Source organism: Notamacropus eugenii, chromosome 5, assembly GCF_028372415.1.
Source record: "Notamacropus eugenii isolate mMacEug1 chromosome 5, mMacEug1.pri_v2, whole genome shotgun sequence".
NCBI classification, from domain to species: domain Eukaryota; kingdom Metazoa; phylum Chordata; class Mammalia; order Diprotodontia; family Macropodidae; genus Notamacropus; species Notamacropus eugenii.
In genome coordinates this window covers 452967761-452982032 of record NC_092876.1, presented here as the reverse complement: position 1 = coordinate 452982032, position 14272 = coordinate 452967761, and the positions used below count along the sequence as shown (strand labels likewise).

Genomic DNA, 14272 nt, shown 5'->3' with positions numbered 1-14272 from the left:
TGACCAGATATTCATCAGGATGACTGGAGATGACCCAGGAGGAGGCAACTGGGGTTAAGTGACTTGCCCAAGGTCACACAGCTAGTGAGTGTCAAGTGTCTGAGGTGAGATTTGAACTCAGGTCCTCCTGACTCCTGCACTGGTGCTCTATCCATTGCACCACCTGGCCAAGCGGTCTAAGGTACTACATTAAGGTCGCAGTCTCCCCTGGAAGTGTGGGTTCATATCCCACTTCTAACAAACATCTCTGATAGCCTTATATATATATATATGTATACATGTGTATGTGTATACAAATCCAATTCATTTCCAAATCATGGCATAATTTTCCTGATGTCATGATCCTCTTTGAGAAAGGACAAACAAAAACCTGTAAGTAGTACCAGCTGCCCCACTGGGGACCCACCTAGCCAGCTCCACTTGGGCAACTCAGCTCCTTCCTCTCCTCTCCTTTCCCTCCTTCTTCTCCCTCTGTCCACATGGGAGTATCACACCCTTACCTGCTGGTGTTCTGCCTAAAGGAAGATAAATTTTGATGATTGAAACCTAGTAGCTATCTTGGGGTTTACTGGTCAGATTTCTTTCTTAAAAACCATGCCTTAAACCCAATTCACCCTGACTTTCACTGACTGACCAACAACAGATTCCAGCCCAAGCACCACTGAGCGGTCATTGCCTGGGCCCAGATTCATTCAGAGTGAATATAAACAGTACTTGTTTCTGTACAGGCCAGAAATCCTGAGGGTCTTCCCCTTGCCGACTGATTTTTTTTTTATTAGATAAAAGGGGCCATCCCTTGACTCACTTCTTAAAGAGGTCTATTCACTGAATGGGCAGTACCTCATTCAAAGTGGGAATCTGAAAAGGCCTTAGCCTAAAAGGACCAAGGTCCCCCACAGCACCCAGAGCCCCCGCCAGTTGTCTTGATGAGCATCTGGCCACTGGATCCAGACGTCTCTGGCGGAGAAAGTGAGGCTAGTGACCTTGTACAGCTCTCCCTCACTCAAATCCAATTCACAGCATCATGTTCCTGGTGTCATGTGTCTTTGAGAAAGGACAAGTAATAGCAACCCATGATCTATCACATGCTGCCTCTCAAGGGGTATCTACTTTGTTTCTAGATCTTTGCTAAAACAAAAAAGTGCTCCTATAAATGTTCTGGAATATACAGAAACCTTTTTTCCTCTCTCACTAACTTCCTTGGGGCATATTCTAACAAAGGGGGTCTCTGTATTAGAAGGTATAGATATTTTAGTCATTCTCTTAGCAAAATTCCAAATTGCTTCAAAAGAATTATTAGAGCAATTCACAGCTCCATCAATGTTGTATCAATATGGTGGCCTTTTCACAACCCCTCCAACACTATTCCTATCTTTTGTCACCTTACACAATTTGCTGGTTGTAAGGAAAAATCTCAAAGTTGTTTTGATTTTCAATATTCTTATTAGTGACTTGAGGCATTCTTTCATATAGCTGTTAAAAGTTTGTAATTCATCTTTTAAAAATTGTTCATATTTTTTGACCACTTATGTATTGGGGAATGGCTTTTGGTGTGTGTGTGTGTGTGTGTGTGTGTGTGTGTGTGTGTGTGTGTGTGTGTGTGTGTGTGTGTGTGTGTGTGTGTGTGTACAGTGTGTGTGTGTGTGTACACATACATATATTCCTATATATCTTCGATATCAGACTCTTACCAGAGGTATTTGCTAACATAATTTTACTATCTTAATTTTAAAAGTTGCAGGGGGACAAATTAGGTTTGATGTCAAGAAAAACTCCTTGACAAGTAAAGCTGTACCACAGTGGAATGGCTTGCCTCAAGGTGTTGTAGGGTCTTCAAGAAAAAGCTGGACAACCACTCATCACATATGTTACAGTGGGGATTTCTTCATATACAGCAAGTTGGACAAGATGGAGGTTTCTTTCAACTCTCAAACTCTGTGACTTCTCATTACGTATTAACCTAAATGATCTTCCTTACTGTCTCTGCTCCACCCAATCCTTCCATTACATTATTACCAATTTAAATTTCACAGTGTAATACTCTGTCACCTCATTCTATTCCTAAGAAATGCTAAGTGCCTTCTCACTGTCTACCAAATAAAATATGAATTCCTCATGTTGCCATTCAAAGCACTCTATAATTTGACTCCAATACTCTGTTCTAATGTACTACTCACTTTCCTATATGGGGTTTCTTACTGTCCTCACTCTCCCATCATTCTCATCCTAAATTCTTCTATCCTCGTTGCTTCCCCTCTGATGCCTAGGGGGGAGCTGCTCCAGATTTCTACCTGGAATAGCATTACCTTTCCATCTCTAAATTCCTTCCTTCAAGGTCTAACCTCAGGTGCCATTTCTTTCATGAAGCTCTCCCTGTTCTCCTCAGGTGAGAGACCTCACACAACCCTCTAATTTTTCACAACACTTTCTCTCTCCTTTGCATCTATCACACTCTGCTTTGCATCATAGTTGTTTGTATACAAATCTTAATCATATTATTAGATTTGACAAGATTTATGCTTTATTTCATCTTTGCAAAGCAACCCTATCCTCAGCGTACTTCCTTGAACAGAGTAAATGCTTTTAAAAAGTTTGTGGAAAGGAAGCAGAAAACTGGGGGGAAAAATTTTATAGACAGTTTATCAGATAAAAGTCTCAGATTAAAAATACATAAAGAACTTTGTCAAATCTATAAGAAGTCATTCCCCAAATGATAAATGGTCAAATGATATGAACAATTTTCCAATGAAGAAATCAAAATCATTTTAAGTTACATAAAAAAATGCTCTAAATTGTTACTGATTAGAAAAACGTAGATTAAAAAAAAAAACCTTGAGATATCACTTTATACCTACCAGATTGGCTAAAATGATAGGAGAGGAAAGTGACCAATGTTGGAGAGTACGTGGAAAAACTGAGACTCTCAGTGCTGATGGAACTGTAAAGTGATCCAACTATTTTGGAGAGCAATTTGGAATTATGCCCAAAGAGTTATTAAATTACCTATACCTTTTACCCAGTAATACCACTACTTGGTTGGTTTCCAAAGATGATTAAGGAAAAAGGAAAAGAACCTATATGTTCTAAAATATTTACAGCAGCTCTCTTTGTGGTGGCAAAGAACTGGAAATTACAGGGAGGCCCATCAATTGGGGAAGGGCTGAACAAATTGTGATATATGATTGTGATCATAATATATGATATTATGTTATAAGAAAAGATAAGCTCAATGATTTTAGGAAAAACATGGAAAGATTTGCATGAAATAATGATGAGCAAAAGGAGCAGGACCAAGAGAACATTGTTCACAATAACAGCAATGCTGTTTTAAGAACAACTTTCAGCAAGTAAGTTTTTTGTCTATTATCAATACCCATTTGAAGGACATATAAAGGACATATGAAGAAAGATGCTATCTGCATCCAGAGAAAGAACTGATAAATAGAAGAATGTATAGAATAATTTTACATAGATACGTAAAATATATGTGAGTGTGTGTGTCCAATGATAGCCATCTTGCCATCTCTAGGGATGGAGGGAAGAGAAGAAAAAAGAAATGTATGTGATAACTGCTATATATCTGAAAGGAACAGTAATTTATGCATAGAAGGTTGGCAGTTTCATCTACAATCATCTTTTTTACTGAATGCTTGTTTTATTCCACAATTAAAAATAAACCTATTTTAAAAATTTTGTGGATTTGAAATTAATTGAACCTAAGATTAATTCTCAAAGATAGAGATTATTTATTTTTATATGTTTTTCATTATAATTTTAAGTCCAATTTGTAGCCCTATTGTCAGATGATTTTGCCAATAGGCTCAACGCTTTGGTGACTTGGCATCTGAAACAACTTGATAAAGTTTTTTGGTGCACGAAGTTGTTGGTACACAAGGCTGGCCCTAGACAAAATTATGGGGTTGGCAAAAATACCGGCACTCCTGACCTTTATATGTTCCCTTACCTCCTCTATGATTCCCTTATTTCTTCATCCCAAAGAAGAAAGCATTTTAGATTACTAAGGAAACTCTGTGGTGTGGCTCTCATTCCCATATCATATTCCAGTCTAGAAGACAAATTTAATTTATCTCAACCACCTTGGATATAGAAAAACCTGCTCTACTGCCCTACCTTCCAGCCGTGAGGGGGCTGCTAAAATAACACAAGCGACATTAAAAAAAACCAACAAATTATTTGGGGGTGGGAGACTTAGTCACAATACAAACACATTGGTAAATTGCTTCCTCATCTCACTCATGTTCTTTGTAACACCAAAGATTGGTTTGAGGTTGATAATACTTACGTGAGGGCAGCTAGATGACACAGTGGACAGAGTGCAGGCTGGAGTCAGGACATCTTCCTGACTTCAAATCTGGTCTCAGACACTTAGTAGCTGAGTGACCCTGGGCAAGTCACTTAACCCAGTTTGACTCAGGTTTCCTCATCTGTAAAATGCGCTGGAGAAGAAAATGGCAAACTACTCTAGTATCTTTGCCAAGAAAACCCCAAATGGAGTCAGAGTTGAACACAACTGAAAAATATACAAAAGTGGCAGCCAGCTCCAGCTGACCTATCTATATCTTGCCTCTGGACCCAGATGGTAAGACTGGTAACTTTGTACAGCTCTCCCTCACTCAAATCCAATTCACCGGCAAGCCATGCCATCATGGTCCTCTTTGAGAATGACAGATAAATAACAACTGTACTGAGGTATCCCCACACATTTCTAAGGATATCAAGATGAGTGGGCCAATTCCTGCTGTCAAGGAATTTATAACCTAGCATGAGTGTCAGTCATCTATCTGGGCCTGCCGGTAGCCCATTATCAGAAGATCCTAAAGCCAAAGGAATTGTATCTGTATAGTTACATAAATCAACATATGTAACTAGATCTAATCTCAAAGAATCAAAGCTCCTTGAACATAGAAGGGACTATTTCATTCTTTGTAACTGTATCCTCACCTCCAAATAACCAGTAACAAGAGAAATGTAAATCAAAACAACCTTGATGTTTCACCTCACACACTGTAAACTGGAAGAGTGACAACAAAATGGCAACGCTCAAGGCTGGAAGGTTTGTGGGAAGACAGATGCATGGATACACTGTTGCTGGAGCCGCAAAAATGGTATAACCATTTTGGAAAGCAACTTGGAATTATGCAAATAAAGATACTAAAATGTCTATATCCTTTGAAACAGAGATATCATTACTGGATTTACACCTCAAGAAAGCCACTGGTAAGAAAAAAGTCCCATATACTCCAAAATAATTTTAGCAAACACTTTTTGTGATAGGACCTTTGTGCTGACCTTTTTTCCCCTCTAAAAAAACCCCCAATACTATTTGTCATATGAGATGGCTCTCCAGGAGAGGGAAGGGGAAGGAGAGGGATGACTATGGTGATATGAGAAACAGAAACCTCCACCCTGTACGGGCAAGCAAAGTAGGATCTTTTGCTGTTTTTGTTTTACTAAAAGTGCCTCTGATTAAATAATGTGATTGAGGAAGATCTTTCCCACCCCTGGATGGACCTGGGAAGATTCACAGAAAGGGCCACACCTTTTGTTAACGAGGCACTGATTCTCCAGGACTGTGATGCCCTCTGGCTCTAAAAAGTGTATGAAGACTCCAAGGTGCAGGTTTACTTTGGTTTTTGGAAGGTTTGTGTGCCAGATGAGACTCCGGGAAGCTGCAGCACAGCCCCTGGCTTTGAAAACCCAGATGTTGGTGCTTCCCTCCCTGGTAACTATGGTCAGGCAGTTGTATTTGTCTACTAAACTGTGATATCTGTATTGCTTACAGGTACAGTCTGGAAGCACTGTCTGCTGATTTAGGTTTCTCTGTATTTTCTCTGAAGTTCAGGGTGCTGACTTTTCCCCCTGAACTAAGTGAATGATACATGTGCTTGATTAAAGTGAGGGCTGACCCCTCAAAAGTTGCCTTTCCTTTTAGAAAAGCAGATCAAAGAGCCTGTGATAGCAGGCCCCCCCTGTGTATGTTGGGGTGCTTACTATTTATTAAAAACTGTAGTCCCAGTGCCTAGCATAGTGCCTGGTACATAGTAGGTACTCAATAAATGCTTGTTGATTGACTGGTAAATCTAGGGTTGAAAAGGACCTCCGAGGATATCTAGTCCTATTACTTCATTTTACAGATGAGGAAACGGAATTCTAGGGAGTTTAAGTGCCTTGCCCAAGGTCACAATGTCATATTACAGAATTAAATACAGGTCCTCTGACGTCAAAGAAAGTTTTCTTCCCAGTTTACCAGTGAAGCAGTTAACTTTACAAGCAAATCTATTTCAGCTACATCGTGGGTTAAATGAGTTTTACTGGGTTAACCTGAGACACTAACCACTACTAATAACAGTTTCTAGAAGAAAATGTTTACTGTGTTGAAACAACCAACCAAATGATTTAGATTGGAGGCTGTTACTCTGAATGTCATTTTTCAAAAATGAAGATTTCAGGCTGTAACAGTGATGAATCAATGAAAAATAGTTATTAAGTAAGTCAAGGACTGTGCTTACTAAAAGCATGATACAGTGGGGAAAAACCCTGACGCGGGAATCAAAAGACCCAGGTCTAGTCCTGCCTTTGCTACTAACTAGCAAAGTTAGTACAGTCTTGGGAAAACCATGTAACATAGTAGGCCACAGTTTCCTCATCTATAACAAGACGCACTAATACTAGGCCCTCTACAAGCCATTCCCATTCTGAAATCCTATGATTCTATAAACCAGAAAAGCAAACAAAAACTCAGCAGAAAGAAACAGTAAAAGGAATAACTATAATAACAATAATATATTATTATTAATAATAACTGTGTGTACGAACACACAGGGAAGGAGAGGGAAAAAAATAATGAATAAAATCCTCAAGGACAGGAAAAATAACCAAGCTCAAAAAATATACTAAAGGAGAGAGAACTGTTTATCAAATTGTTGCTATTAAAAATTTTAATTTAACAAATGAAATTTCTACATAGTTGTCAGGGAATTATAAACTTTAGTCACTTCGAGAAAAAGCTAATGAGAGGAGTGGGAAAAAAAGGAAAAGAAAAAAACAATCTCAAGAATGTAATTAGAAAGTGACTTCAGTAACTGGATGGGTATTTTAAATGTTCTGTTTTGAAAAACTTAAATGGTGAAGAGAAACTATGTGATTTATAATCTACACATGTAATTTTCTGTGGAAAAATACTACACTTTGTCTTTGGAATTCCCAATTGTATGGTTCCTCAAGAGTAAAAAAAAATGCAGCTAAATTACAAAATGTAAGGTGAATTCCTTTAACCTTAAGCTGAGAAGAAACTATTATTATCTCCTGCTTTAATAAGCATGTCACTGACTAAGGGAAAGTCTCCTACTTTCGCTAACCATGAATAATTATTTAATAAAAAGGAAAGAGAACAACTACATTCTTAGGGAATGTATGACAAAACAATAAAACCTTATTCTCTTTTACTACCCTTGAAAAGTATCATTGCTATTTATATCCCAGAGATTCCTAACAGTAAGAACTCACAAGGGACCAACAAGGTAAGAAGTCTGATGAGGGAAAACGGATGAGGACAATTAGAGAATTCAAATGTTATGATATGTTATGAAGCTGATATTCTGATACCAAGGCCCCAAACCCCACCATTATAACAATGTAGGAAATTTTAAAACTAACCAGAAAAACCCCCTACATGCAGTAGTTATAAAAGCATGCATATATATTCTTCCTATAATCACTTTTAAATCCGTATAAAACCCTACACTGTTCAAGTGTAACTGTTGTTTTCTCAGAAAATGCCACAAAAATTTTCATTTTCCCAGAAAAAAATGACTATATTAGGATCTGGGGGGCGGGGGATGAATTTCAGAAGTCTCCTAGTTCATTCAATCCCCTCCATTTCTACAGATGAGGAAACTGAGACCCAGGAGGGAGGTGACCTGGCTAAAGTCTAAGATTATGGTCATCATCTCCTGAGGCAACATTTGATCCCAGCTCTTCTGACGCCAGGGCCTAGACTCTTTCCACGGTAGGACACTGCTGCCACTAGGATAAGTAGGTTCTAATGAGTTAGAATTTATACAGTTGGGGAAAATAGCCACATGGGTGAGATAATGAATCTAGTGGAGATTACTTATGTTAGAGATAAAAAAGGATTTTTCTTACAGTAACATTGTGAGATAGGTAATACAAGCATTACTATTCCCACTGTACAGAGAAGGAAACTGAAGCTTAGAGAAATTTAAATTGTTTCCTACCACAGATAAAAGGACAGAAACAGGATGCACACCCAGGCTTTCTGCCTCCAAGTCCAATTTTCTTTCCACATATTAGAATCTAGAGTTTAATTTAATTTTTTGCTGTTGAACATTCAAATAATTTTTGCCATTAAAACAAACCTAGAAGCCAGTATCAAAATGGAAAACCACTACAGCAGTTGAGAAGGATTTCATGTTTTAGGATTTTTCTCCTAAAATATACATAATGATTAAAGCTACCTAAATAATAATAGCAACCAGAATATCCAAGAAAAACTAATGCAAAGTTATGGAAGTAACATTAGGATGATTTTCTTAAAGTATGTATACATATGTATGTTTGCCTATGCATATATGTAAATGTGTGTATATGTATTTTCAAATTTTCTAAATAAAAATTATAAATAATGTTGGTTTATGATTTCCTGAATGATGTTTATTAAAATTTTTGTTTGGATATTTGAGTATTTTTTGATGGTTACTAAATTTTTTTTTTGGTAAATGTTTTTAGAATGCTGTTTTGCACCAGAAGTCTCATATCTAACATGGGATTGCCCATTATCAGATTCAGAAGAGCTCCAACAGTGATGTCATTAAAAACCCCAACAACACTAGCATTATAATCTACAGAGAACAGATCCAGTGAGAATACGAGCAAGAACGGCTATTAGGAAATAAATACCAAAATCTTACAGATTACATACCAACAAAAACAGAAACATTACATAGTTAAGATCTTATTTTTCATAAAAGGTATAATAATTAAAATGCATCATCTCTGAGATAAAGATCTGGCAGGTGTACTTTGGAAATCTATTACTGAATCATGTTGCCTGCCTCCTCAATGAATGAAGGAATGGACTGGAGGGAGGGAGAGAATTTAGAACTCAAAAATATTTTTTAAATGAATGTTAAAAATTAATTTTTTTTTTAAAGAAAATCTATTACCAACTTAAAACAGACTTAAAGCAGACTTAGAAGTCCTTGGCTGGAGCTAATCAGATAAAGTTAAAGGTAAAGTGTATGCTTCTTTGTTCCAATGCAAATTACAGAGCAATTAAACCCCAAGAAATTAAAGAACAAATATAAGTTTTCTTTTGACTGCTTTCAACTTTTCTTGTTCTTTTAACCTGAAACTGTATTTCCTAATGAAACCAAAAAAGCAAGTCAACAATTTCATTACTGAAACATAATTATCAATTCTCTTAAGATTTTGAAACAGCAGCAAGCAGTAAACCACCCCCCCCCCCCCAACTACACAGGCTGATGACTAAAATGTCACAGGACCTCAATTATTCTTAATTCTGGAATCCGTAACACCTTTGACTTTCATTTCTCTCCATTTAAGAAATGCAAGATTTTCAAGCACTAATAACAAAGAGCAAGCATTCTGCAGCAAACAAAATTTTAAGAAGGGGCAAAGATCACTTCTGCTAACTGAGTGGGCAACAGCCCACATTTAAATAGCATTTTATGAACATAAAATGTTTACAGTAGCCAACTGGATTATCTACATACAGATAAGCAAACTGAGGCCCCCCAAAAAGCTGTAATATACTAAAAGTTTCTATTTAACACATGAACATAGGTCATCTGACCGAATATAATGTTCTTTCTACTACAGAACACTGTCTTTTAATGTTATGAAACCCTGTAATAATTAGTAGTTCTGATAATAATTCTCAGGTTTTGGCTTCAGGGAACAAAAAGAAAGGTAGAGAAGATCTCTAACACTAAAATTATCTCTGAACACTTTTGTGGGAATTTTAAATTCAGACAATGGTGTTAAACTAATACAGCTTATATCTTTTAAGGCTACTACATTCAAGTGGTAGGCCCTGTGTTCTGTTATTTTAAGACTACAAACTTATAATGATTTTAACATATTTTTACTGCCTCTTAAAAACACCACAGCATGCTTTTAGACCAAATGGCACTAAGACAATAGAAAAGTTATGAATTTAACAAAAGATTTAAATAATAAGAAAACAATTTGTCTTTTATCTTAAAAAAATGACAATGCACCCATCCAACACATCATTTTAATACAATTTATCAATTAATTTGTCTTTTGGTCACTCCAAATTATTTATACTATTTTGGTTAAGTATAAAATGAGTATTATGTTGGTGGGATTTAAACATAGTAATAAACATCTTGTAATTAAGCTCAATAAACTTGACCCACAAAAACTTACTAATTTTTACATGCCTTCCAAATTGACACTGACCACCAACAAATTACCCATACATTTTGTTGAGTTGGGTTTTTCTTCATTTATGTACTTACTTAGAGTAGGACTAGTTAAGGTTCAGTTCAAAAACTAATTAGGCATGGGACTATCAATTTCGCCTGCATGTGCTGTAAATTGTAAGGCACTATAAAAAATGTGAGCTACTATTAATTTGTATCTCTACATTAGGGATATTTAGATACTCTACCTATAATATATAACTCAAGAGCATCTTGAATTATGTGTAATTGTGTAGGTTGTGTAATTATGCCCTTTATAGAGATCATTAGTCTGCATAAGGGCAACTACCTCTATTAGGTGTTGTAACTAGAGTTCTGGGCCTAGAGTCAGGACCTGATTTCAAATCTGGCTTCAGACTCTCACTGGCTATATGTCCCTGGGCAAGTCACGTGATCCTGCTTATCTGAGTTTCCTCATCTGTTAAATGATCTGGAGAAGGAAAGGACAAACAATTCCAGTATCTCTGCCAAGAAAACCCCAAATGGGGTCACAAAGAGTGAGAAAATTGAAAAATGATTCAACAACTACGTGCTTAAACTAGATAAAATGAGACACTTTGTGGACATTATTTTACTTAACAAAGTTATTTTCTGAAATTTACAATTTACTTATAAATGTGGAAGTACTGTAAAAGTAATGTTATAAAGATTAAAGTTCACATCATCAAAACAACTTAACATTATAGTAGTTTATATTATAAAATACCATGTAGAAAAGTTTGATTACATAAAACTTAAAAGTTTCTGCAGAACAAGACCAATGCAGAGAAGATGAGAAGAAAAAGTTAACTAGGAGAATTCTTTTTGCAGGCACTTTCTCTGAAAAAAGTCATTATCAAGATACATAAGGAACCGATTCAAATTTATAAATGAGTCATTCCCCACCCAACATAGAGTCAAAACATACAAATAGGTCCTTCAAAGAAAGAAATCCAAGCCATCAATAGCAATGTAAAAAATACTGCAAATTGCCAATAGAGAAACGTAAATTAGAGCAACTCTGAGGTTCCATCTTATACCTATCAAATTGGCAAAATTGACAAAAAAAGAAAAATCACAAATATTGGAGGGGTTGCAGGGAAAATAGAAACACATTAATGGGTGGATCTGGGAAACGGTCCAGCCATTCAGAAAAGCACTATGGAACAATGCACAAAAAGTGACTAAATTGTATGTACTCGTTGACCCAACAATATCATTACTAAACCTGTACCCCAAAGAGATCAATGAAAGAAGAGGGCAAAAATGTATAAAAAGGTTTTGTAATAGCTCTTTCTGTAGGGGCAAAGAAGTGAAAACCAAGGACTACCAGCAATCGGTTAATGGTGAACTAACTGTGGAATATGGATGTGATGGAATGCTACTGTGCCATAAGAAATGAGGAGAAGACTTGTATGAACTGATGCAGTGAAGCGAGCAGAACCAGGAAGACAGTTATACAATGACAACAACCCCATAAATAAAGCCAAACCACTTGGAAAGACTTAAGAACTCTGACCAAGGAAGGCACCAACCACAATTCCGGAGGACCAAAGCTCTTTACCTCCTCAAGTCTCATGATGCCAAATGGGTCACATAAATTTTGGACAGGGCCAAAGGAAGGATGTTTATTTTTCTTGACTATGTATATTTGTCACAAAGGTTCCATTTTGCTTTGCTTTTTTTTAAATTTCCAATGCGAAATGAGAGAAAATTTGACTTAAAAAATGAAATTAATTTAATGTTTAAAAAGTATCTTAACAAAGTGGCTTCTTCATTTTGTATCACCACATATAAAGCACAGGGGAATGATGAAGGGGTAAATCAGTAAAGGCATCTTTATCGGAGAAGGCATGTGAGCTGAGTCTTCAAGGAAGCTAGGCATTCTAAAAAGCTGAAGGTTAGGAAAGAATGCATTTCAGTCATTGGAGACAGCCTGCGGAAAGGCACAGAGGTGAGAGATGAAAAGTTAAATTCAGAGAATACCAAGAAAGTCAGTTTGGCTGTAACAGAGAGGAAAGGGGGAATGTAAAATGTCTGGAAAGACGGTAGACAGTGATCAGGAGGTAAAAATGGAGCCCAAAGTTAGGACATATCTGTATGACACGACTTTGCTCTCTTAGATATTAAAATATCAAAATAAAAAGGGGAAAATGACACATCTCTTAGAATTTAAATCCATTTAAAAAACTTCCTACTAACCCTCATTTCCATACATGTGGCGCTTTTGCATGACTCCTAAGAAGAGCTGGGGGCCTTTGGTTTAAAAGCCAGTGCTCCATCACGGGAAGCACAAACCCCACGAATGTCCGGACCATTTTAATGCACACAAGGCTAAGGGCACTTTCGGGATCGGAAGGCAGGAGAAGCTGGGAATTCAGTTCGGCCAAGACCCTGCTTCCATTAGCAGTCTTACCGAAATGAGCTCTCCCAAAGCCTGGGCGGGGGCCGGATACGCACCTCGGGGGGCTCGGTCCAGTTACGAGTGGACTGGCGTCTGCATCAGGAAAAGCACCTCGGCCATGGGGATTCGCGGGCGTCCCGGTACTCGGCAGAAGAGGCCATGAAGACTGCGCCCTCCTCCTCCTCCTCCTCCCCCTCCTCCGCCGCCGCCGCCGCCGCCGCTGCTCACCTCTAGAGGGGCTCCTCCCTCCAGGCCGGGGCCGGGGCACCTCGAGGAGGCCAGCGTGGGGGGAGCCTGCGCGCCGGCTGCTGGGGTGGCTGCGGCCCCCGCCGTCCCTGCCCTGGGGAGAAACGAGCCACTCAGCCTCCCGGGGTCCCCCCCACCCCGTCCTCGCCCCGGGGACCCCAGCGTCGCTTCCGAGGCCCAGTAACGACAATAACGGCGATACCTGCAGGAGCGGCTCCGCTGGGGGGGAGGGAGGCGGGCGCCCGGCCCGGCCTCCCTCGGCTCCGGGCCCGGCCTCCCCCGGGCCCGGCCTCCCTCGGCTCCGGCTTCCCCCGGCTCCGGAGCTTAGCCACGCCGGGAGGCCGAGGCCGCTCCTCCCCGTGCCCGCGGGCCGGCCCTGGCCCCGGCCCCGGCGCCGCCGCGGGGCCTCCTCCCCCGGACCGCCCGCCCGCCCGCCCCTCAGCCGGGCCTTTCAGGCTCCGCGGCGGAGACACACACTCCCAGGGAGAAACCCGCGGCGGGCGGAGGGAGGAAGGGAAGGGGGTGGGGAACAGCGGGAGGAAGCGGGGGAGGCATCCCCCAGCCCCCGGCCCTCCTTCGTTCCTGGAAAGGCCGCGAGGCTGCGGAAGAGGTCGGAAGGAAGAAAGACTAGTTTCCCCGGAGCAACAACAGCAGCCTTGACCGGTGTTTACCTTCCCCCTGGTCCAGCGCCAGCGCCGCCATCTTTCTTTCTAACGCCGGGCACCGCGCGTGCGTCACTTCCGCCGCCGCCGCCGCCGCCACCTGCGGCCCGAAGCCCGAAGCTGACCAGGCTCGGGAGTCACCGGACCCTGAGCGGAAGGGCCTGGGGTGGCGCCGGCCCACGCTCTCATCCCGTCATCGAGTCCCCGCCTGCGATTGCCCCTTATGGCAAATGGGCCTGTCGTAAAGGAATGACCGCCACCCGAGCCCCGGGGCGCACCCCTCTCCGGGGGGCACCCCTCTCCGGGGGGCACCGGGGGCGTCCCAGCCCGGGCAGCGTCCTTAAGGGCTTCCGCGATGGCTTTAAAACTGGCAAGCGTTTGTTTCTTTGGGATGCTACCACGCTCTGCGCGTATGCGCAGGACCCTTGGCTCCTGTGCCAGGGGGCAGAGATGTTTGTCCTTCCACCCTG

General features: G+C 40.3%; 1 protein-coding gene across 5 annotated transcripts in view; it reads right to left on the bottom strand.

The window, feature by feature from the left end:
• The window catches only part of KLHL15 (kelch like family member 15), a 61732-nt gene extending 47834 nt beyond the window's left edge, over positions 1-13898 (bottom strand). The window contains exon 1 of one of the 5 annotated variants that reach the window (XM_072615254.1): positions 13812-13898. The gene's annotated coding sequence lies outside the window, so the exon portion shown is untranslated. Of the gene's footprint in view, positions 1-12906; positions 13081-13122; positions 13228-13342; positions 13431-13811 lie in introns of those variants that run through there. The other 4 variants (XM_072615255.1, XM_072615252.1, XM_072615251.1 and 1 more) reach the window with 4 other exon arrangements.
• Positions 13899-14272: the final 374 nt, after the last annotated feature.